Source organism: Nilaparvata lugens, chromosome 10 (genome assembly GCF_014356525.2).
Source record: "Nilaparvata lugens isolate BPH chromosome 10, ASM1435652v1, whole genome shotgun sequence".
Classification (NCBI taxonomy): domain Eukaryota; kingdom Metazoa; phylum Arthropoda; class Insecta; order Hemiptera; family Delphacidae; genus Nilaparvata; species Nilaparvata lugens.
In genome coordinates this window covers 2,725,927-2,748,839 of record NC_052513.1, presented here as the reverse complement: position 1 = coordinate 2,748,839, position 22,913 = coordinate 2,725,927, and the positions used below count along the sequence as shown (strand labels likewise).

Below are 22,913 nucleotides of genomic sequence, written 5' to 3'. Positions count from 1 at the left end.
AGTAAAACATAATTTTCCTATCCTGTACGTGTATAGGTGTACAAGCCAGTTCTTTCCTTTATTATATTATAGAAGATATACTTTATTTACAAAGGTAACTCTCAAAAAGTATTTTCAGCCCCAGTGATGATGAGGGGATAAATGATAATATCGGGGGACCGAGCTTCGCTCGGAGTAAAAAAGCATGAAAAAATTATTCGAAAGAAGAAATTATGATATATAATTTATAGTTCATACAGAAATGTTCTATCTAATCACAGTGAACTGAGATCAACTCCCAGAGGAATGCAAAAATTTCTCTCACGAAGGCCTGGTTGTACAAAAACCGGATAAATTTTTATACTGATTAATTTCACGTGAACCAAATAAGAGAAGACCATTTAAAAAAGATGGATCTACTGGAATTAATCAGGATTTAAAATAACCCTGCTTTTTTGCAACCGGTACTAAGTACCTGATTGAATGATTACAAAAGTTCAACAGCTGAGTCATAATTTTATCTCAGTCCCACACACATGCACTCGCTCACTTACTTCAATCATCAACAGACGACGAAATTATCATCTGTTTTTCCAAGGATGAATAATCATTATCCTTTTCATGTCCTTCAGCGAGTTTTCCCAGTGATGAGACCTAGTGCAATCGAGTTTTTATATCATGAACATACTATGTTCCAAATTTTGTGAAAATCGTTAAGGTGCGTACAGATATACGCGCCGCGAACATGAGCAATTCACTCTTAATCAGCTGACTATATCTGTATTTTTACAGAAACGGTAAGATACAGAAATGAAAAGCTTGGTATCAGCTGATTAAAAGTTAATTGCTCATTTTCGCGGCGCGTAAATCTGTACGCACCTTTAGAGCCGTTTTCGAGATACGTTGAACATGAATAACCAGATATAGATATACAGAAATTGCTCGCTTAATATAATAGGATACAGGACAAACGCTTCTATTTGAGATGATTTCATGAATGGATCAATATTTTGTATTAGATGAGAAATTGAGCTTCGCATCAAATTGAAAAATAAGGAAAATGATAATAAGGTAGAAAAGAGAAGAGAAAAAGAGGAAGAGAGGAGAAGAAAATAAGGAAGGTATAGACGAACTAGAAACTCACCAAAAATTGAGATGCAGAGGAGTTTAAGACAAATCAGAAGAAATTCAAGCAACTAGAAAAAACTAGATATTCATGAGGTTGTATAGCGACTTAAAAGAAAGCAGTTTTGAAAGAGAGAGATAAAGAGTCGAAAGACAGTAGAAAGAGAGACCAAATATTGGCGTAGTAGCTGAGGGGAATGTGGTAGAAATAGTTTGGGGTAGTTCCTTGCACTACGGAAACGAATTCAATCGAAAATCTGTTATGAGAAGGAGTCTCGAAAAATGAAGTCAATTGCGGAAATAGCTGCCATTTTTACTTCCAATTCTTCTTCTTCTTCTTCATCATCTTGTTCTTCTTCTTCTTCTTCTTCTTTCTCCTTCTCCTTCATCATCCCCTTCTTCCAACCCAACCCATTCTTCATCTTCTTCTTCTTCTCCATCTTCTTTTTCTCCCTCTTCTCCGTCTCCATCTTTCCCTTCACCCTCTTCCACTTCTTCCACTTTTTCTTCTTTCTAATTCTCCTTCATCATCCCCTTCTTCCCACCCAACCCATTCTTCATCTTCTTCTTCATCTTCTTTTTCTCCCTCTTCTCCGTCTCCATCTTTCCCTTCTCCCTCTTCTACTTTTCCTTCCACTTCTCCTTCTTCTTCTTCTTCTTCTTCTACTTCTCCTCTTCTCCTTCTTCTCCCCTTTCTCATTCACCCTCTTCTTCTCCTTCTCCTCTCGTAGTTGTACAAGGGAAACTGAAGCGATGACAACTTGTGACAGCAAAAAAAACCTAGCACACACACACACACACATTACTATTTCTTAGCTGGCCTAGTTGTGTCAATTTTGTTGAAAGATAGATGGCATGGGGGAGGAGAGAGCAAAAATAATCACAAAGCGAATGGTTTTTTGATTTGTCACTATTTTATCATCGGTCGGGGGCCGCAGAAAAAAAACCCAGTCCAGAAATAGTTCTGACATGTCAACTAGTTACGATGAAGAGAGACGGAAATTGGTAGAAAATTGTGTTGGAAAGAGGCGGAAGAAAGAGAAGGTGAAGAACAGGAACAAGAAGATGATGAAGAAGAGGAAGGAAAAGATGCTGAAGAAGAAAGAGAAGGAAACGAAGGAAATAAGGTAGGAGATGATGTGTCATCATCGTAGGCGACACAAATGTTGTCAAGCAGTTGAAAAGAAAATAATTTTGTTGTGGAGAAATTATTGTCGATGGAGGAAATAGCAACTTGTGGGAAGAAATCAAGTTTTTGCTTTTGGGAGTTTTGTTATGTATTGAAATGATGACTTCAAAAATAGTTCGATAGAATTCCTGTAGTGATTGAATTTCTATTGTCAGTATTTATTGATGTGAAGCTTCATTCCATTCATAAATTCGTTTAACAATTAAGAATGATTCTCACTATGGGTGAGTATATTATTTGGATAGCTTCAATTTTGGCTGAAGATATATATTTTGGTCTATTTATAGAAAATAATTAAAGTGAGGTCTACGTTATAATGGCAGTGAAGAAGAATAGGAGGACAATGTTGCCGATTCTCTGCCTTGCCACTGCCTTCTAGAGGATAGCTGATACCAGTATATCTACTGTAATGTCGACTGTTCATTCAAAATCTGCCATTATAAGGTGGACCTCACTATAGTACTTTTTCTATTTTATATAAAAATCGTGTTTCAAACAAGCTCTATCAAAATATTTTAATTTGATAAAAATACATTCTACTATTCTACACACGTGCGTCTATAGAATTTAACCGCCTTACGTTATTTTAAAATAACGTCACGAATTGTCATCTGATTCATTCATTGTTACTCCCGGCATTACTTCCAAGAGATGACGTCATTGTCAATTCATGGCAGTTAAATTTGAAAGACCTACGAGCAGCCGGGCCAAAAACTTTTAAACAGAAGTCTATTTTTCATTGTAAATTAGAAGTAGTCTATTTGGACTAATTTTGAATTAAATATCAATGTTAAATTATCTCATGAGTCGTATTGAACAGAATAAGGGCCAGACAATATAAAGCGTTTATACAGGCGTTTTCAGACTGCGTTTTTATAGTCGGCAGAGCAGGAAGCTCTCCGATTGGCTGATTGGGTTGGCGCCTGAAAAAACGCCTTGCTTAATATGGTCTGGCCCTTATTCTCCCAAAATTCAATCTATATATACATAAAAGCGAAATGGCACTCACTCACTGATTGACTGACTGACTGACTGACTCACTCACTCGCAGAACTAAAAATCTACCGGACCAAAAACGTTCAAATTTGGTAGGTATGTTCAGTTGGCCCTTTAGAGGCGCACTAAAAAATCTTTTGGCAATATTTTAACTCTAAGGGTGGTTTTTAAGGGTTTAAAGTTCGTCTTTTAGCATGTATATTCTTCTTATTCTCTTAATTATTATTATGATTATAGTGTTTCATACAATAAATAAATATAAATAAAATTATAATTGAAAAATGTCCATACCATGTGTTAATATAGAACTATAATCTAGAGAGAGTACCACTTCGAAACAGTTGTTAACTGGTAACTAAATTAATAATTTTTTCAGGTTGGCATTAAGTTGAGTTGACTTTGATAGGTTGGCACCAAGTTGAAGATTGAAATGTATTTATCGCGGAAAAATTGATTGGGCACTGCTACTTCTATCAGAGCTATTCCTGGGAATATTATATTACCAGCCGTCAGGCTCGCTTCGCTCGCCATATACGTTTAGCCAGACGTTTAGTCTGGACCCCCGACTGGATCGTCCTAACATATGATAAAAATGCTCAAGTGAAAAATGTAGGCGAGCGAAGCGAGCCTGCTGATCTCATTCTTGGATGATCCAGTCGGGGGTTTAGGGGTCGGAGCCCCCTGGCTAGACGGATATGGCGAGCGAAGCGAACCTGACGGCTAGTATTCAATATTTGCACATACTGTGCTATAATTCATTTGCAAACTGTTACAAATTCTATATTGACAATAAATTGAGCTATTTCAAAAAGGGGATCACAAAATTCCATACGCCTGTCAGTTTACGCCAGAAATAATAACTGACAGATTCTCAAAACCTACACTGCATTTGCTATACATATATCCATCACTTCCCCTTTCCGTATACAGATATTCTGAAGCTGTTTCCAATAAATCGATACTATCTCCATGGGAAGTACATAAGCTCATACAGTGTAGGACAGTAATTCATCAAACACCGCGCTCCAACTTTGTCAGTGTTATCGTGAACAGAATGAATAAAGCCGGATGAATTAATGAACATTCATCAATCACTCGCCTTCTTCCTGTGGCAGCTGATTCAGATTTCGCCATTCTGATATCGACTTTGATTTGTTTACAGTTTTCGAGCGGAAAATGAATGATTTTTTAATAATCGAAGTTGGGTTTGTGTTTGTAATCGATTAATGTCAGGGAAGTGGAATTTGTCAGATTATTTTGGCAGGTTTTGAAGATTGTTTATAATCCTCTATAATTGATAGTGTTTATAATGTTAGAACTGATTCTTTACTGTTACACATAATCATTCACTTAACACAGACTTAGGCCCAGTGGCACAAAAGCATGTAAAATTTTAATCATGATCAAATGTCACGAGAACCAATCAGAGACAGCTGTTCTGAAAAGAAGACGTATCTGATTGGTTCTCGTTGCATTTAATTTACATTAAAATTTAACAGGCTTTTGAGCAACTGAATTTCAGGTGTCATTTCTAGAAATATTTACAAAATCTATTACATGTTACTTATTGTGAGGATGCCCCAGGCTCGTTCATGGATATAATAGGAAGGATGATGATTTAATTACATTTAAATATCGGGCACCGAGCTTCGCTCGTTATTTATTTATTGATAAACAGAACACAATTCTTAAAATGATTGGGGAAGGACTAACAGGCACAGCCCAAAACCGTTTCTTCCCCGAATTTTGATTTATACACTATAAATATTCCAAAAAGTAGGTTATGTTCCATACACTTGAATACAGGTCAAATTTTCAGTCCAAATATTTGAAAACAGAAAAGTTCTAAATTAGATTGTTTACAAACCAAAATGAATAACAAAATAACACTCACTAATCACTTGAAACTGTAAAATAATGATTAATTTTGAATATTATGATATACAATGTTATGTCAAAAAATCAGATTATTTTGATCGAGTCTATTAAAATTTCTAGATTTCTCGCGAGATACGGTAAGCTGATTGATTAAACAACTGATCACCCACACAGGCACACGCATCTCCTGTTATCGACAGACGACGGAATTATCATCTGTTTTTCCAAGGATGAATTATCCTTTTCATGTCTTTCAGCGAGTTTTCCCAGGGATGAGACCTAGTGCAATCTAATTTTTATATCATAAACCTACTATGCTCCAAATTTCGTGAAAATCGTTAGAGCCGTTTTCGAGATCCGTTGAACATAAATAACCATAAATAAATATAAATAACCAGGAAATATAAAAATATATACAGAAATTGCTCGCTTATATAATAGATTAGTGGGCAGCTTTAGGTAGGTCTCACAACTGGGATTGAATAGAGTGATTCGCTGTATATACAGTGCAATTTTGTACTCAGGTTGTATCCTTAAAATGGAGATGAAAGTATATGCAAGTATTTAATAAAGTGAAGTATTGAAAGGGGAGTGATGAGTGGATAATGCTTGTTTGCTTTGAAGAATTATTATTTGTGTGAACAAACGTGATTGGAGGAATAAATAAGTGATAACAGAAAAACGTCCCTTGATTAGAAACTGAACAATTTGAAAGGGATTTCTGGATCAAACGTGTTACTATAATGAGGTCCTCGTTATAATGGCAGTGCTTTGATTAGTAATTGTACTGCTATCCTTGTCTATCATTCAACAAAGCGGATAGCGCTATCTCTTTCTCACTTCGCTCTAGCCAGATCGTCTTTTAACAATGTAGAATAAATAATTAATTAACAAAATATTTCATCTTAATTAAGAAAATTCATTACGAAATTATAATAATAATAATAACTTCCTGATTAATAAACTATAATTGTTTATTTTAAACGAGAATAAACAACTAATATGACATTAATAAACCTGTATCAGCTACCATCTATAGAAGGCATTGACAAGACAGTGAGGATCGGCAACGTTGTTCCCATATATCTTTCTCCACTGCCATTATAACGTGGACCTCACTATAGAGAAATATAATGTATATTCACAAATATTCAAACACAATAATTACACTAATTCAAACCATATTAGGAAAACTATTATTGAAAAGTTGTTGTATCAGAATTTAAACTCTCCTTACTGTAAAATTTGGGGTCTAAATCTCGTACTTCAGAATATCTCCTATCTTTGGAATCTCTAACATCATATCCATACAATTGTTTATTTTATTTATTTATTGGATAGAGCAAACAATTAAATAGTCGAAAAAAACATGTTTATGCCCAAAACTTCTTCAATTTCCTAATTTCAACTGTAAGAGAATTTCTGCATTCAACTCTAATGTTTCACTAAATTCATAACTACATAATGATTTCTACATTGAACTCTAATAATTTAGGATGGAACAGCGATGAGAGATGAGAGTACATAATTATTTAGATGGGGTCTCAATGATGAAAAGTTATTTTTAAACACATAATTTTCAAGTGGATAGCCTCAACCAATAACCCTTCTATGAAAGTATCCAAAGTACACCACTCAACTAATTTGAGCAATTAGAAACTAAACCAACCACTTATCGTAAACTACTTCCAAATTTAATCCAAGCAGTTATATACTTAACTAACCACTCATTGTAAACTACTTTTAAATTTGAACCTAATTCAACAAATAATACTATAATTGAAAAATTGCTCATACTTCCAGCACTTGACGCCATCTATCGGGAGCTTGGCATAGTATATTGGAGCCACTAAATATATAGGAACTATGCAATAAATAGGTATAATTCTGTTTATTTAGCTGAGGGGTTGGATCATGGCCAGGCCATTTAGAATGACTCGCGAACAAGAATCATCCGTTACTAGGCTATTAAAAGACGGTTGGACACTTGTCTAGACTCTGTCTCTCTTTTCTCTCTCTTTCTCTCCTATTTCTTCTCAAATTCTCTTTGTTCTCAAATTGACTTTTTTTAGTGTGACCTGGCTAAAGCCATTGCACCGGACGGTAACTGAAGCATAGCACAGGCGCCAAGATTCGGAATCGAACAATTTTAGATTTCTAAATCAAGTCAGAAATTTGAGATTGTCCATTTATTTTTGAACTAGCAAGTAACCCGTGCTCCGCAATGGTCTAATTGAAAACTTGACAAACTGAAAACTTGACCTACTGAGATCTCCAAGAATTTTAAAAGGACCTATAACCATCCTCGATGAATTAAGAATCTATATGCAAAATTTCAAGTTAATCAGTCCAGTAGCTCAGACGTGATAATGGGTTATTCGTGAATTTCCTATCCCGTACTTGTATGAGTCAATTCTTTCCTTTATTATACATGATCTCGGGTCAGAATATTTATAGAGAGGTCTTCAACTGGAAATATAGATTCTTGAGGCCTTTTTATTGTACAGTAGTTAATATGTTTTAATTCTATAGTGAGGTCCACGTGTATAATAGCAGTATTTGATTATCATTGGTGTTGCTACCCTTGTCTATCATTCGAAAAAGCAGATAACGCTATCCCTTTCCTAGCTTTGCAACGCTACCAGATCGTTCTTCAATACTGTAGAAATATATAATCAACAAACAATTTAATCTCAATTATGAAAATGTTTGATTCAATCATTGAAAAATATTTTCTCTTGACGAATAAAATATAATAATTATCCTTGAAAAGAAAGAATAGTTACATTAGATATACCGGAATCAGCTCTGTTATGGGAGACAGTGGAACGGCAGAGAATCGTAACGCTGTTCCCCAATCATTATTCACTGCCATTTTAAGTAGACCTCACTATTGAGCCAGGTTGCGCAAAAGCCTGTTAAATTTTAATCAAGATTAAATGACATGAGAACGATTCAGAGAAGGCTTTTCTGTAAAGAAGCCTTCCAATTAAGTGGCTTTCAATTACGTTTAAAATTCAACAGGATTTTTTGCAACCGGGCCTAAATATTTAGAATAGCTTACCAATAAACAGACAGCACCAAAAGAGAAGTTCAATCAAACAGGAAATCATCTCAGCTATTCATTAGATAAGGACAGACCTGCAACAGAGAGCGATACAGATCTGTGAATTCACAAATTAAAAAATTTATTCTTCAACACAAATTAAATTAATTAATTTTTTAAATAATTAATTGACCGAGCGAAGTGAGGTCTAAGATTCAAGTTGACGGTTTGGCATTTCTCTTAATGTTTAAATGTTTGAATGTTTATATTTTTTATTTGCGCATTCACGGCGAATTCGGTAATAGATTTTCATTGAAAATTTGACAGGTATGTTCCCTTTTAAATTGCGCGTCGACGTATATTACAAGGTTTTTGGAAATTTTGCATTTCAAAGATAATATAAAAGGAAAAAGGAGCCTCCTTCATACGTCAATATTACCGTAAAAATCAGACTATAGAATTATTCATCATAAATCAGCTGTCTAGTGGACTATAATACTACCCCTTCAAAAACATCGAACATCTTGAAAATGTATCTTTCCATCAACGTTGTAGACAGTTGCAGCCAGACCTGATAACAGCGCTCACACTCACATTCCGGGACGACACGTCACGGTTGGATAGGACAGAAAGCTCTATTTATTTAGGATTTTTTCTAGACATTTTAAATTGACAAATTATTCATTAATTTTTAGAAAACATAACAACAGGTCAATGTAACTTACTGAGCGCGAGGTCTTCTGTTCACAGAACTACTAGTAAATTAATTGAAAATAAAATAATTAATTCTTTAATTCACAAATTAATTCTTTCAGTGAGTGTGAATAATAATCATATAACTGAAAGTAGTCACATCAAATTCAAGAAAAAAACTGATGGAGCATATCAATGTATCCCTGAATCAAAATAAGAGCTTAATACAGTTATAGGTAATTTAAACTGTTATGATTTTCCACAAACTACAATATGCCATTTTACGAGTTACATCATTGACAGCTACAGTGAGAATCATCTGAAACTGTCAGAATTGGTTTAATGGGTAGCATCAATGTCATTCAGATGGAATGCTGACAGAGCTTCACAAAAATACTACCACAGGTTGTTCAATCTAAAGATGCGTACAGACTAATGCGCCACGAACACGCGCATTTCACTTCTCATCAGCTAATGCTCTATTCTTATAACATTGGTACATCCTATACTATTAAACGAGCAACTTCTTTTTATATGTTTGAATATTTAGATGTTTATATGTTTGTATTTCACTGAATCTCGAAAACGGCTCTAACGATTCTCACGAAATTCAGAACATAGGTTCATAATATGAAGGATTCGTTTGCACTAGGTCTCATCCCTGGGAAAACTCGCTGAAGGACATTAAAAGGATAATTATTATCCATCCTTGGAAAAACAGATGATAATAATTATTATTTCGTCGTCTGTTGTTGATGGAAATGAGTGAGCAAATTCATGTGTGTGGGACTGTGTCAAAATTATGACTCAGCTGTTGAACTTTTGTAATCATTCAATCAGGTACTTAGTGCCGGTTACAAAAAAACCGGGTTATTTTCAATCATGATTAATTCCAGTAGATCCATCTTTTTGAAATGGTCTTCTCTGATTTGGTTCACGTGAAGTTGATCAGGATTAAAATTTAACCGGCTTTGTGCAACTGGGCCTTTGTGAGTGTAATCTTTGCATTCCTCTAGGAATTAATCTGAATTTACAGTGATTAGATAGAACATTTCTGAATGAATGTTATTATAATTTCTTCTTTTGTAATACATTTTGTCATACTCAATTGCAGCTGTTTTCCATGCATTAAATCAAGCCGGTAAACAGCTGTTTGCAGAACAAGAAAACATGTGATTTTCATTACAGCATACTATACTGTAAAGAGATCATATGTTCTCATTACAGTCGAGTATGTTAGGACTCTACTGAGTCCTAATAACATCTGAGTTATTAATATACTAACTCAAATAATTAAAGAACTCATTTAAGGAGTTTCAAGTTATAAGAACACATCTGAAATCTTATAATTTAGGCCTTTATTATTTTATTTGAGCTCAAAGGGTCTGTCTGTTATGAACTAGGCGCTACGGGCTAGGTCATGTTTATAGAATGCAGTAGCTCGAGCAGCAGCAGGTAATGGTTTCAGTTTCTCAGCAATATTATTCTTTCTCAGATAAGTATGACAAAAAATATTGTACGCAACTTGTACGGTAACGTACTTACCGCATTCGTATGATAATTCTGTACTCAACTACGTTTCTGGCAGAAACAATCATAGCCTACTTATGCGGTAAATTATCGTTACCGGACTTGTTACGTAAAGTACTATTTTCTGTACTCCAGAGCGAAGCTCGGTCCCCGATATTAATAATTAGGATACAGATATAATTAACATAGCTTCAGTCAGAGAAAACCTATACATGAAATATAAATAGGCTAAACCTAAGATTTTCTATTCTATGCTCAAGCTGATGAAAAGTGAAATGCACGTGTTCGTGGCGCAGAGGTCTGTATGCAACTTAATAATGACAATGCGTTTTAGGTAAATTCCCTTCCATTTATTCTTTTATAAAACCTCTTTTATCAATCAGCATGCGACGTTAATGAGAAGAAAATTAATATGTTAGTTAGCTCATATTATGTGAACATATTTTGTAGATATGTCAGTTGCGGCAGCCATTTTGGATGTTGGTTAATCACTTTGAACACGGTCAATTACTAGGCTTGACAAAGACTAATGATGCAATAAGGGGTCAAAGGGCCTAAACCATCAGGAGGAACAAAGAGCGGGAGAAGAGGAAGAAGAAGAAAAATTAAGAAGGAGAAGAATTGGAAGAATACGAAAAAAGATAGGCGAAGATGGATGGGAGAAATTGAGTAACAGAAGAAAGGGTGATAGAAAGCGGAGAAACAAACAAGAAAGAGGGGAATGAAAAGAATGAGGTGAGGGAAGAGAGGGAGAGAAAGAAGACGAGAATGACAATAAGAAGAGACAGAGGAAAAGAAAATCAAGAAGAACAACAGCCACAAGCGAGAGAATGTGTGGAGAACATGAGGCTAGAAAAAGTGGAAAGGAGAAAGAAGAAAAGAAAAAAGAGAAGACGAAGAAGGGTGAGGAAAATGAGACGAAGAAGAAAAATAGCAAGCATAATGAAAGAAAAATCGAGAACAATTGTAAAGAGAAAGGTCAACCGGAAGGAGAGGTAAAAGAGGAAGAAGAAGAAGAAGAAATAGTAGAAGAAGAAGTAATAGTTGAAGAGGAAGGAGTAGAAGCAAGAAGAAGCAAGAAGAAGAAAGGAGAAGACAGGAGAAGAAGAAGAAGAAATAGTAGAAGAAGAAGAAGTAGTAGTTTAAGAAGAGGAGAAGATGCAAGAAGATGCAAGAAGAGAAAGGAGAAGAGAGAAGAAGAAGAAGAAGAGAAGAAGAAGAAGAAGAAGAAGAAGAAGAAGAAGAAGAAGAAGAGAAGAAGAAGAAGAAGAAGAAGGAGAAGAAGAAGATCATGATTATAATCAGTCATGTCAAATGATATAGGCTGGGTGCGAGAAGAGGTCAAATGCATGTTTGACTTCAAACGTTAACAAGAAGGAAAAAAATAGATGTTCTGAAGTCAATCACATTGAAGTGACATCACTAATAGACTCCACTGTCAACAGCTCATGGCATCGGTTTCAAAAATAAATGACGCATAATATTGGCTGAAATGAAACAGATTTCTGGTTTTGTCTCGTGGTTTTAGTCGTTCAAAGGGAGCCGGATGTTCAAAATGCGTCTATTATTGTCATCGAAATCTAGATTATCGACACAATCATTCCAAATTGTCAGTATTGATTGAATGGGAGGATTTGAGGTTATCTATAAGGAATACAGTCAGTATGAAATAATCTCAGTAAAGATGCAATTCCAGAGCCTTCTTATGGGATGATCACATTGGATGCCACGGAAATGGAGCCTTAAATATCACCTTGGGAGCCTTCTTGCTATCACATTGGATGCCACGAAATTGGAGCCTTTAATATCACATTGGATGCCACGGAATTGGAGACCAAAATATCACATTGGATGCCTTAAATATCACAGTGAAGCCATATTACTATCACATTGGATGCCACGGAAATGGAGCCTTAAATCACAGTGGAGCCTTCTTGCTATCACATTGGATGCCAAGAAATTGGAGCCTTAAATATCACATTGGATGCCACGGAATTGGAACCTTAAAAATCACCTTGGGAGCCTTGAATATCACAGTGGAGCCATATTATTATCACATTGATGCCACGGAATTGGAGACTAAAATATCACATTGGATGCCTTAAATATCACAGTGAAGCCATATTACTATCACATTGGATGCCACGGAAATGGAGCCTTAAATATCACAGTGGAGCCTTCTTGCTATCACATTGGATGCCAAGAAATTGGAGCCTTAAATATCACATTGGATGCCACGGAATTGGAACCTTAAAAATCACCTTGGGAGCCTTGAATATCACAGTGGAGCCATATTATTATCACATGGATGCCACGGAGATGGAGCCTTAAATACACAGTGGAGCCTTTTTGCTATCACATTGGATGCCACGAAATTGGAGCCTTAAATATCACATTGGATGCCACGGAATTGGAACCTTAAAAATCACCTTGGGAGCCTTGAATATCACAGTGGAGCCATATTATTATCACATTGATGCCACGGAATTGGAGACTAAAATATCACATTGGATGCCTTAAATATCACAGTGAAGCCATATTACTATCACATTGGATGCCACGGAAATGGAGCCTTAAATATCACAGTGGAGCCTTCTTGCTATCACATTGGATGCCAAGAAATTGGAGCCTTAAATATCACATTGGATGCCACGGAATTGGAACCTTAAAAATCACCTTGGGAGCCTTGAATATCACAGTGGAGCCATATTATTATCACATTGGATGCCACGGAGATGGAGCCTTAAATATCACAGTGGAGCCTTTTTGCTATCACATTGGATGCCACGAAATTGGAGCCTTAAATATCACATTGGATGCCACGGAATTGGAGACTTAAATATCACATTGGATGCCTTAATATTACAGTGGAGCCTTCTTATTATCACATTGGATGCCACGGAATTGGAGCCTTGAATATCACATTGGAGCCTTCAATATCACAGAGGAGCCTTCGTATCACATTGGATGAGTATATTTGAAATTGCACACGTGGCCATGCATGACCAAGCTCGCAGATGAGAAAAAATCTGGAAAGAGCAAAAGGAACTCTCACTCTGAACGCGTGCATTTGCTGGTTGTGAGCTGCTACAAGTCGCAACGTGTTTCAATGGCTCTTTCCAGATTTTGTTTCTCGGCTCATGTATGACCACTTGTGCACTTGCACATACACGAATCCAATGTGATCATACCCTAAACGTCAGAGAATGTAAGCTTCTTATAAGAACAGTTGTAATTTTTTAAACCACTCGTTTATGTCATCAACTCGTTTCGATTGTTTCAATTATAATCAATACATTTATATTGTATTATAAATACAATATTAATCCTTAGTTAACTCAGTAAAGTATCTTAGTTTACTGGGGAATTAAATTATGAAATTCGATTGAAAACAGAAGAGTACTTTCTTACTTTGATTAATAAATGGAAATTTCAAGTTCTCATTGAATAAGGAACGAAAGTATCTCATAATTATCTTTTTTCTGTATAGGGCTACTTTTCATAGAAATAGAAAGAAAAAGAAAAATCTCAGTACCCTTTATGGATTATTTTCTTCTCTGATTAAATCACTGATTAAATAGTCCATAAAGGGTACTGAGATTTTTATTTTTCTTTCTATCTCATAATTACTATTAAAGTTAACTCATCTTCACTAGTTAAGGCTGCTGTCTTAGCAGATCAACTCATACAGCTCTACCTAAGTAAGGTATAGTTATTACAGAGTTGAGGATAGTCAGTGCTACAAGTAAACTATATCCACACCAAAAGCATAACTTACTTCTATGAGCCTAACAACTTCTATTACATAAATTTAGATCAAGTTCTTCAATTGCTTTAATAATATCATGTGGTTTGCAACAACCAACAAGTAGCCTACTTTCATTGAAAAAGTTCAAACTGAGTCAGATTTAGCTCATACCACAATACAACCACTTTCTCACATCCGACCCATTCACAAGAAAGTTTTCACAACTCAATTTCGCTTGAGAGGTTAAAAGTAGATTTCAGTTATAATCCAGTGATGCAGAGAAAATGAGAGACAGAAATACAACACAGAATGAAAGATAGAGAAAGAGACCCCTGAGGAGGAAGAGTTGAGAGAGCTGGAAAGAAAGATGGAGTTCAGAGAGATGGAGGGAGTGAGAGAAAACTTTTGGCAGAGAAATTGAGAGGGGGTGGCAGCTGAAGTGGGAGGGGAAGGAGAGAGAAAGAGAGACAGCGAAACCTGAAGAGAAAAATTTAAGAAGGCAAATATTGTGAGAGATGAAGAGAAAATGTTTAGAGGACTGGAGAGAGTGGGAGAAGACTTTTGGGAGAGAAATTGATAAAGAGAGAGGGTGGCAGCTGAAGTGGGAGGGGAAGGAGAGAGAAAGAGAGACAGCGAAGCCTGAAGAGAAAAATTTAAGAAGGAAAATATTGTGAGAGATGAAGAGAAAATGTTTAGAGGACTGGAGAGAGTGGGAGAAGACTTTTGGGAGAGAAATTGATAAAGAGAGAGGGTGGCAGCTGAAGGGGGAAGAGAAGGAGAGAGAAAGAGAGACAGCGAAACCTGAAGAGAAAAATTTGAGAAGGAAAATATTGTGAGAGATGAAGAGAAATATGTTTGGAGAGCTGGAGAGAGTGAGAGAAAACGTTTGGGAGAGATTCAGAAAGAGAGAGGTGGCAGCTGAAGATGTGGAGAGAGAGAAATAGAGGGAGAGTAGGAAGGGACACACATGTTGAAGTCATCTAGCAGTGATGTTGTTAAAATTGAAAGCACGGAAATAGGAACGAAGGAAAATCTTCAGTGCTTTATTCGCCCTACGGGGGCAATCTAAACATTTCATTTCCCAGCGGCGGAGTCGGCACACAAAGAAACATCTTCTTCTCTCTCTTCCTCCTCTCTTTTTTTCATTTCTCATTCTTTCTGTTTCTCCTTTATTCAGTATTATCTTCTCTTCTCGTTCAGTTCCATTTCTCTTTTACACTCATCAGTGGCAAAAGAAGGCATACAAATCATGTTTTTCACAAATTCAAAAAGAAGTTCCACAGATGAAGTTGATTTGTCTTCTAACTGAAGAGACAAAGTCATCTCTGGTTATTAGATTTTTAGATAAAATGATGACCACAAGCATGAGACATGTACGTGAGTAATGAAAGCGATGATGTCATGATGATGATGAGATGATGATGATAATGATGATGATGAAGCTGATAATAATAGTGGATGTATGGATCCCCGGAATGAAAGCTTCAGAATCACTGGGAAGTAATTCTATTTTTGAAGGTCAGAACTGTCAGTTGCTAGCCTCAAGCGGTCACCCATCCATTGAGCGTGCTGTGAACACGTCATCTAATCTAATCTGATTGGAAGATACATGAATACTCAATCAAGATATGGGATTTATTATTGATTTTATCTTAATAACATTGCCTTCAAGGTGAGAAAATATTCACCATTTGGGTCTATTCTTAACTCCATAACTTTTTCATGTATATTCCAAAGTATTAAGCATAAGTCAATATCGACAAAATTAGATAACATTTATTCCCTTATCTTCCGCAAAGAGGATCTTTCTCGTCATGGGAATTCATAATAATGAACGGTTTGTTATTTATCATCATGTCATGATGAAATTGTTCAAATCAATCACCTCCTGATGAAAAAGTTAAAATCGTTCAAATTATTTGTTATGAAATAGAATCTCAATTTTGCTCAAATCTGCAAGAAGATTGTTATCGTATCATGGAACATTTGATAGAACGAATTTGTTAAAGTTGGGATCTGAGAGTGAAAACAAAAGCCACGCCCACATACACGCCTTCTCTCTCTCCTGATTGGTCGACAGTTCGAACCGTACTTCTGAATCCAGCCGGTAGATGGCAGTAGCACCTGGGTCAAGTTATTCTCTCTAAATTATTCTAAAGAAAAACAGTTTTTGATTAATCCTATTGTCTCTCTCCCAATCATTGTTTTGATTGATTTTGTGCATATATAAATGAGTTAAATGGGATAAATGGATGAAATAGATGTTCCAACACTACAACACTCTGCTGAAGGCAACTTCTCACTGTATTCGGGAGAGAAACACTTTTAGATGTATGCTGTTGTTTCTTTCCCAATCATTGAATAAATAAATAAATAAATAAAATGTTTATTTCCCAAAAAAACTAAAACTACAACATCAATTACACAAAATATTAGATAAATTACAATATTACATACAATAGTTAGTTACAAAAAAAAATTTATAATGTGTCCTCTACTTGTTTAGTTTTCTGTGTGGAAATTGACCTACTCCACTATGGCATACCATGTTCTAGAGTAGGTTTTATTTTCATATGAATCAAAATCATTGTATTGATTTTGTGCATATGTAGATGAATTCAATAGTATAAATGAATGAAATAAATTATCCAACACTATTACTGTGCTGAATGCAATCTCGACGATAAAATAATGACATAAGTAACTGTCATTGAAATGTATCTACAATGCAAGGTTTCTCCAAATTGGAAGTCCATTTCACAATAGTATCATAAAATCAGAATTGAAGGAAAACATGAAACAGGAGAAATATAGTATTATTTTAATCATAGTAGTTGTTAATTGTTGAATCAGTACTCTGGCCATGTTGAAGTATTGTTTATTCATTTATACAATTAAGCAACTACGACTTTGTCTGATAAGACCCACAGTGGTAAAAAAACAACAAGAAAACACTGTTTATAGATAAACATAATAATAATAATAATAATAAAGCTTTATTTACATTCACAATTCAACAAAAGCCTCTCTACAAGAGGTACGTTTCTGGTTGGCATTAAATAGATTTCACATATTTACAATAATTATTATTCAGGTTTATAGATGAACATCATTCAAAAATGAATCATGATGATTAAGTACATTGATAACGGAGATCACATTGTAAATGAATCAGACTGTGTCGACAAAAATAGTTCAAAAAAGAAAAGAATTATTAGACTAAGGCGGGATGCACACCGGAGAAACGAATTTCGTGAAGCCCTCTTTCATGAAACTTGTTGCAAGCAATCCGTTTCACTTGCGCATGCATACAAAAGAAACGTTCCCTGCTTGATCTTATTAGTCGATTGCGAGCAACTTTCGTTTCACGTTTCCTCAAAAATTTTTTCACTAAACGCGTTTCTCCGGTGAGCATCCCGCCTAACTGAAAGTTTGTGATGGAAAGTGAAACCGATGTTTGACAATAAATTATTGATTGAGTGCAATATTATTGATTCAAGAAGAATCGATTACAAACTATTCTTATCTGGAATATAAATGTTAGGAATATAAATTATTGATTCAAGAAGAATCGATTACATACTATTCCCACTATCATAACACAACACACTTGATCTCACACACGGAATACTTTTTATCAGAGCACACTTGAATCTAAATTTCCATCGGTAGACTGAACAGGACACAGTCTCGAACGGCGAAAGAAAACAAAGAACGTTGAAGAAACCCCAAGAAAATACTTGAGTCTGCTGGAAATAAGGCCTCTGCAAGTTTCCCCATCGCACTCTATGGAACAGTACAGGGTTACTGTGGTTAGATTCAGTTTGGTTTGTCAGTATGTTTTGAATGTTAGCCATTGATGATGTTTATGAGGGAAGCTGACAGTATAAGTGAATCCCACTATGCTCGAAGTTGTGCGGGTTGCCTAACCGACGCTCGGAAGGAGCAACTCTGTACAACACAGAGATATTTTCCGAGCAGTCGCGTCGTAAGTGGCTGAATTTCCCGAGCTTTCCTCGTCGGAAAAGTGTCGGTAACCGGGAAAATGCTTCTGGTCGGAGTTTATGCGTCGTTTGTCCTTTTTTACAGCTTCTTTCCATCTCGCTCCCGCTTCTAAACAGCCCGAAACTTTTCAATCGGATGTACAAAGTTGGAACTTTTCGCAAATAAAGCCGCGCTGCCTGCTTACTTTGCCAACTTAATGTATTCCAGTGAATTTTGTGTCGGCTGCTGTAATTTGACAGTGCCAGGGATGTACTGTCGAGATTTCGCAACTGATAAATTTGTAGATTATTCAGGAAGCTTCCACAGAAAACCAACTGCATCTATTTGAAAGACACAGATGATTGAATACGATTCGAGTTCAAATAACAGCGCACAAAAACAATCTTGAAATCGATGAACATGATAAAAAAGAGAACAGACTATTCAAAACTTGAAAATATCGATCATTCAACACAGACATGAATCATGACAAAAATTGTGGAAAAATAAGTAGATAAAACCTAGACACACACACACACACACACACACACACACACACACACACACACACACACACACGTTTGCGACTGAATGAGTGAGAGTTATCGATTTTCAGATGAGTCAGCTGATTCTCACACGAACCTCATCAAGCGTTTATTGTTTGGTTGCAGTTATTACAACGACTAGGAGAATCTTTATTCGTGTTTCAGGTAAATATACTAGACTGATATAGAATAAGTCTTAGTTGATGCGTTTGAGCATCTAGGAATTCAATGCATTTGACAACACTGGTCTGATTTCAACTATGCTAAGAAAAGATGTGGCTAAAAACGTTGCTCTACAAACTCTACACCTTTTCCAATTGTATTTGAGAAAGTTTCAATTGTAATTGAGAATAGTCATTTGTATTTGAGAAAACGTCAGATGTAAATGAGAATAGTCAATTGTATTTGAGAAGTCATCACTTGTAATTGAGAATAGGGAATTTTATTTGAGAAAGTATCATTTCAATTTAAGAACATACGATTTGAAATCGAGAAGTTGTCAGTTGTAATTGGGAAATTATTAAAAAAACAGTACTTCCAGTAAATATATTTTACATAACTGCACTCATACAAAATGTTATGATAATAAATTTAATATTCCAATAAAACGTTAAATTTTTTAATGAAACATTATTTTTAAGCCCCAAAATCCACCGAAGAACTGCCGAATTGTTTGATCAAGAGATTCAATTGATTGATGATGAAGTTCAATTGCGCCGTAAACAGAGAATTTGATCTTCATCAAGTGCAATGTTTCACAAATTGTTTGGAGACAAAAGCCGCGTTGCCAATACATACATAGAAATAATCATTCGTAAACAGTACAGGGCAAATACTTTCACCATTGAAAATATTAATTTGCCCCCATGCAAAGCCTATGATAGTAATTGGAATACTGTATACGTAGTACAGTATCCTTTCCTGCTCAAATAAAACCTGTAATATAGGCTACAGAAGAGTCACGGCATGTCAATTGGAAAATTTTCTCATTTTCAATTGATATCTTCTCATTTACATTTGACGATTTCTCAATACAATTCACTATTCTCAATTACATGTGATGACTTCTCAAATACAATTGACTATTCTCATCTACATCTGACATTCTCTCAATTACAAGTGACTATTCTCAAATACAATTGACAATTCTCAATTACATGTGATGACTTCTCAAATACAATTGACTATTCTCATCTACATCTGACATTCTCTCAATTACAAGTGACTACTCTCAAATACAATTGATAATATTTCTCAAATAAATATTGGAAAAGGTGTAGATTATTTTGTGCGATTATTTAGAACGTGAGAGCAATTTCTCAGTCCTATGTAAGCCCTTGAGATTTGGATCAATCACAAGTGAAAAACAGAAAGTTCGAATCATAGTGATAAATGGAATGTGAATCATGAATCATGAAAAAGTGATAAACGGAAGTAGAATTTCAAGTTTGAAGAAAATATGTTTTTTACTGTTCATACCTCTTAGAATACACTATTTCATTTATTCAAGTATTGCATTGAAAGGTGACTATGAATAGAATATTCAAACCTTTTTCAAAGCATAAGATATTCTCAATATTGATACTAAAACTTTATCGATTCGATCCAACTCTTTCTCTTGAAAGGAGGAACCAAAAATAATTAGTATTGGAGGAAAGATGCATCACAATGCAATTATAAATGTAATAGCCGGGGCTTTGTAGTGAGATTAATCGTATTAGAGCTTTTGCTCCTGCACCGAAAGCTTAGGAAAGGTCGTACTTTAATTAAGATTAAGGGCTCCACGTACCACGGTCTAGCTTTTACTAGATCCTGCAGCTTACCTTTTCTCCTTTTTACAGAGGGCATGGTTGTGAGAGTTGGGAGAATAGAGTAAGAAATGAAAAGGTAGAAAAAAGGGAGTTGAAAGGCGAAATGAGAGAAAATATACTTGAAAAGTGAGAGAGAAAAGAATGTGAGTAGGTAACTTGAAGAAAGGAGAATAAAAAAGGGGAGAAAAAGATGGAGAAAAATAAGGAAGAGAGTGAGAGAGAGAGATTGATTGATTAGCAGCCTTTATTTGAAACCTAGAGAGAGAGAGAGAGAGAGAGAGAGAGAGAGAGAGGAGAGAGAGAGAGAGGAGAGAGAGAGAGAGAGAGAGAGAGAGAGAGGAAGAGGAGAGAGAGAAGGAGAGAAGAGAGAGAGAGAGAGGAGAGAGAGTGGAAATGACAGAAGATGATCGTCATAGTCAGAAGGGTGTCCGCCCCGAAGAAAACGTTTGTGTTTTTGAATTCAACATCAAAAAGGATGTTTTAAATCTATAAAGAACAATGGAAGCATAAGAAGATTCAATATTATTTGTCTTCAACACTATAAAAAATCAAAATCACCCATACTTGCTTACACCATAAGATAGGAATACTGTACATAAATGATTTGCCCATGACAGTTTGAAATATTCTACTGTTATCAACCTTCAACATTGTTTGAATCGAATTAGTATTCACTTTAAGCTATAAGTTTCATTTTTATTTGTTGTTTCGAAACGTACCGGCGTGTACCGTCACAAGAATAGTAGTTTGCGCTGTCACATTCTAACGCTACCATCTATTTTTATCTATCAATTGTTGGTTTTTGTTAAACAGAATTTAGATAAATTTCAATTCTGCACAGATAATCACGGGTATAATACACGTAATAGTATTCTCATTGCTTTACCAGTACATAGGAACACAGCTCTAGAAAAAACTCCCATTCTACTCTGGAATACGTTATTTTAATAGATTACCTGCAGCCATCAGAAATCTAGATTCAATAAACAAATTCAAACTAACAGTCAGAAAAATGCTAGTAGAGAAAGCCCTATACTCTGCTGCCGAATTTTAATTTGTGGAAAGGGGCTGTAGAGTGTAACTTAACTTTATGTGACTTTCATTTCCATATGAATTTGATGAGATACATCATAGAGTGTATTTATTTATTTTACTTACAAGAAGTTAGAACTAAGTCTTTTAAATATAATTTTGTTCTAGTATTGACATGTCACCAGTCAAATGAGTGTTACTCAAAAATTGATGTAATGTGACGATGAATAAATGAATGAATGAATGAATGTATGTAGTGTTGTGTTAATTAGGTTGAAAATATATTGTTTCATGTAACGTTGTACATCTTTTGTATACTCGTATTGTGTTGAGATTATACCTTTGTGGTGTTGTAGTTGAGCGAATTACATCCAAGTTACGACATTAAACTGAACCACACACGACATTCCAATACCATCACAGATTAGCTTTATTCGACTTGAACAGACTAACTACTCTTGACATCAAATACGGTTGTTAACCCTTTCAAAGGGTTAAGGATCATCCAGTCTAGATCGGAGGTGAACGTTGCTAATTAATCTCATTACGAAACTTGTTATCGCAATCTCAGGGGGAGGGGGAGGTCGTTAACGACTTGGTTGATAGGCGATTGGTAGGGTGAGGAAATTAGATAAATGTATACATTAAGCCGCAATCTGATCGAATAGGGATGGAAATCATCAACAAAGGCTACAAGAAAACGTGGAACGAGTTGAATGTCCCACGAAATTATCAATTTATCAATTATCATGATGATGAACACAATAATATTTCATCATAGAAAAAATAAAGCTCTTAACTCTTAAACTGTTTATCAGAGATTGACAATGGTGTAATAACCGAAACCGGTCTTTCTAAGTATCTGTTTATTCGACAGAGGCTGGCTCAAACAGCACTCTGGTTTGTGGACTGTATCAATTATATCGAGAACTTTTGGGTTGTCTGGCGTCGGGTAGCAAGTTGAACAATTAAAATGGCTAAGTGCACAATAACATAGTCCTACCTTCATGTCCAAATCCTCCTTGCTTACAGGATCCCGGGTCCAGATCACGATACGAGACGAGACGACACTTGTAATAAATCACAATAAATAATCAATAGATCAATAGATCTGCAAAAATCGACATTACGAGAAGTGAGCTGTTCGATTGGCTGTCAATCGGCAACTGGCACGATTATGCTTGCGCATCACCCCTCAATTGCCCCCTCTACCACACAACGCCAGACAACAGAGCAACATGGATAACGTCCGAACAGTATCAATAAATCCGTGTTTTTTGACAATTTCTTAGTCTTTTTCATTCAATATGAATAATTTCCACAATATCAACTTCTCAAATACACAAAAAAATAGCGG

At 35.5% G+C, this 22,913-nt stretch overlaps 1 protein-coding gene and 1 long non-coding RNA gene across 2 annotated transcripts in view; both read right to left on the bottom strand.

Moving 5' to 3' along the window:
• LOC111043539 (transmembrane protein 132E-like) overlaps nucleotides 1–22,913 on the bottom strand; it is a 312,195-nt gene that overhangs the window by 52,868 nt on the left and 236,414 nt on the right. The gene's annotated exons all lie outside the window — the stretch shown is intronic.
• Nucleotides 8,252–22,913, bottom strand: part of LOC120353225 — an 84,583-nt gene continuing 69,921 nt past the window's right edge. The window contains exon 3 of the long non-coding RNA XR_005572237.1: nucleotides 8,252–8,308. This is a non-coding gene — a long non-coding RNA (uncharacterized LOC120353225). The remainder of the gene's footprint in view (nucleotides 8,309–22,913) is intronic.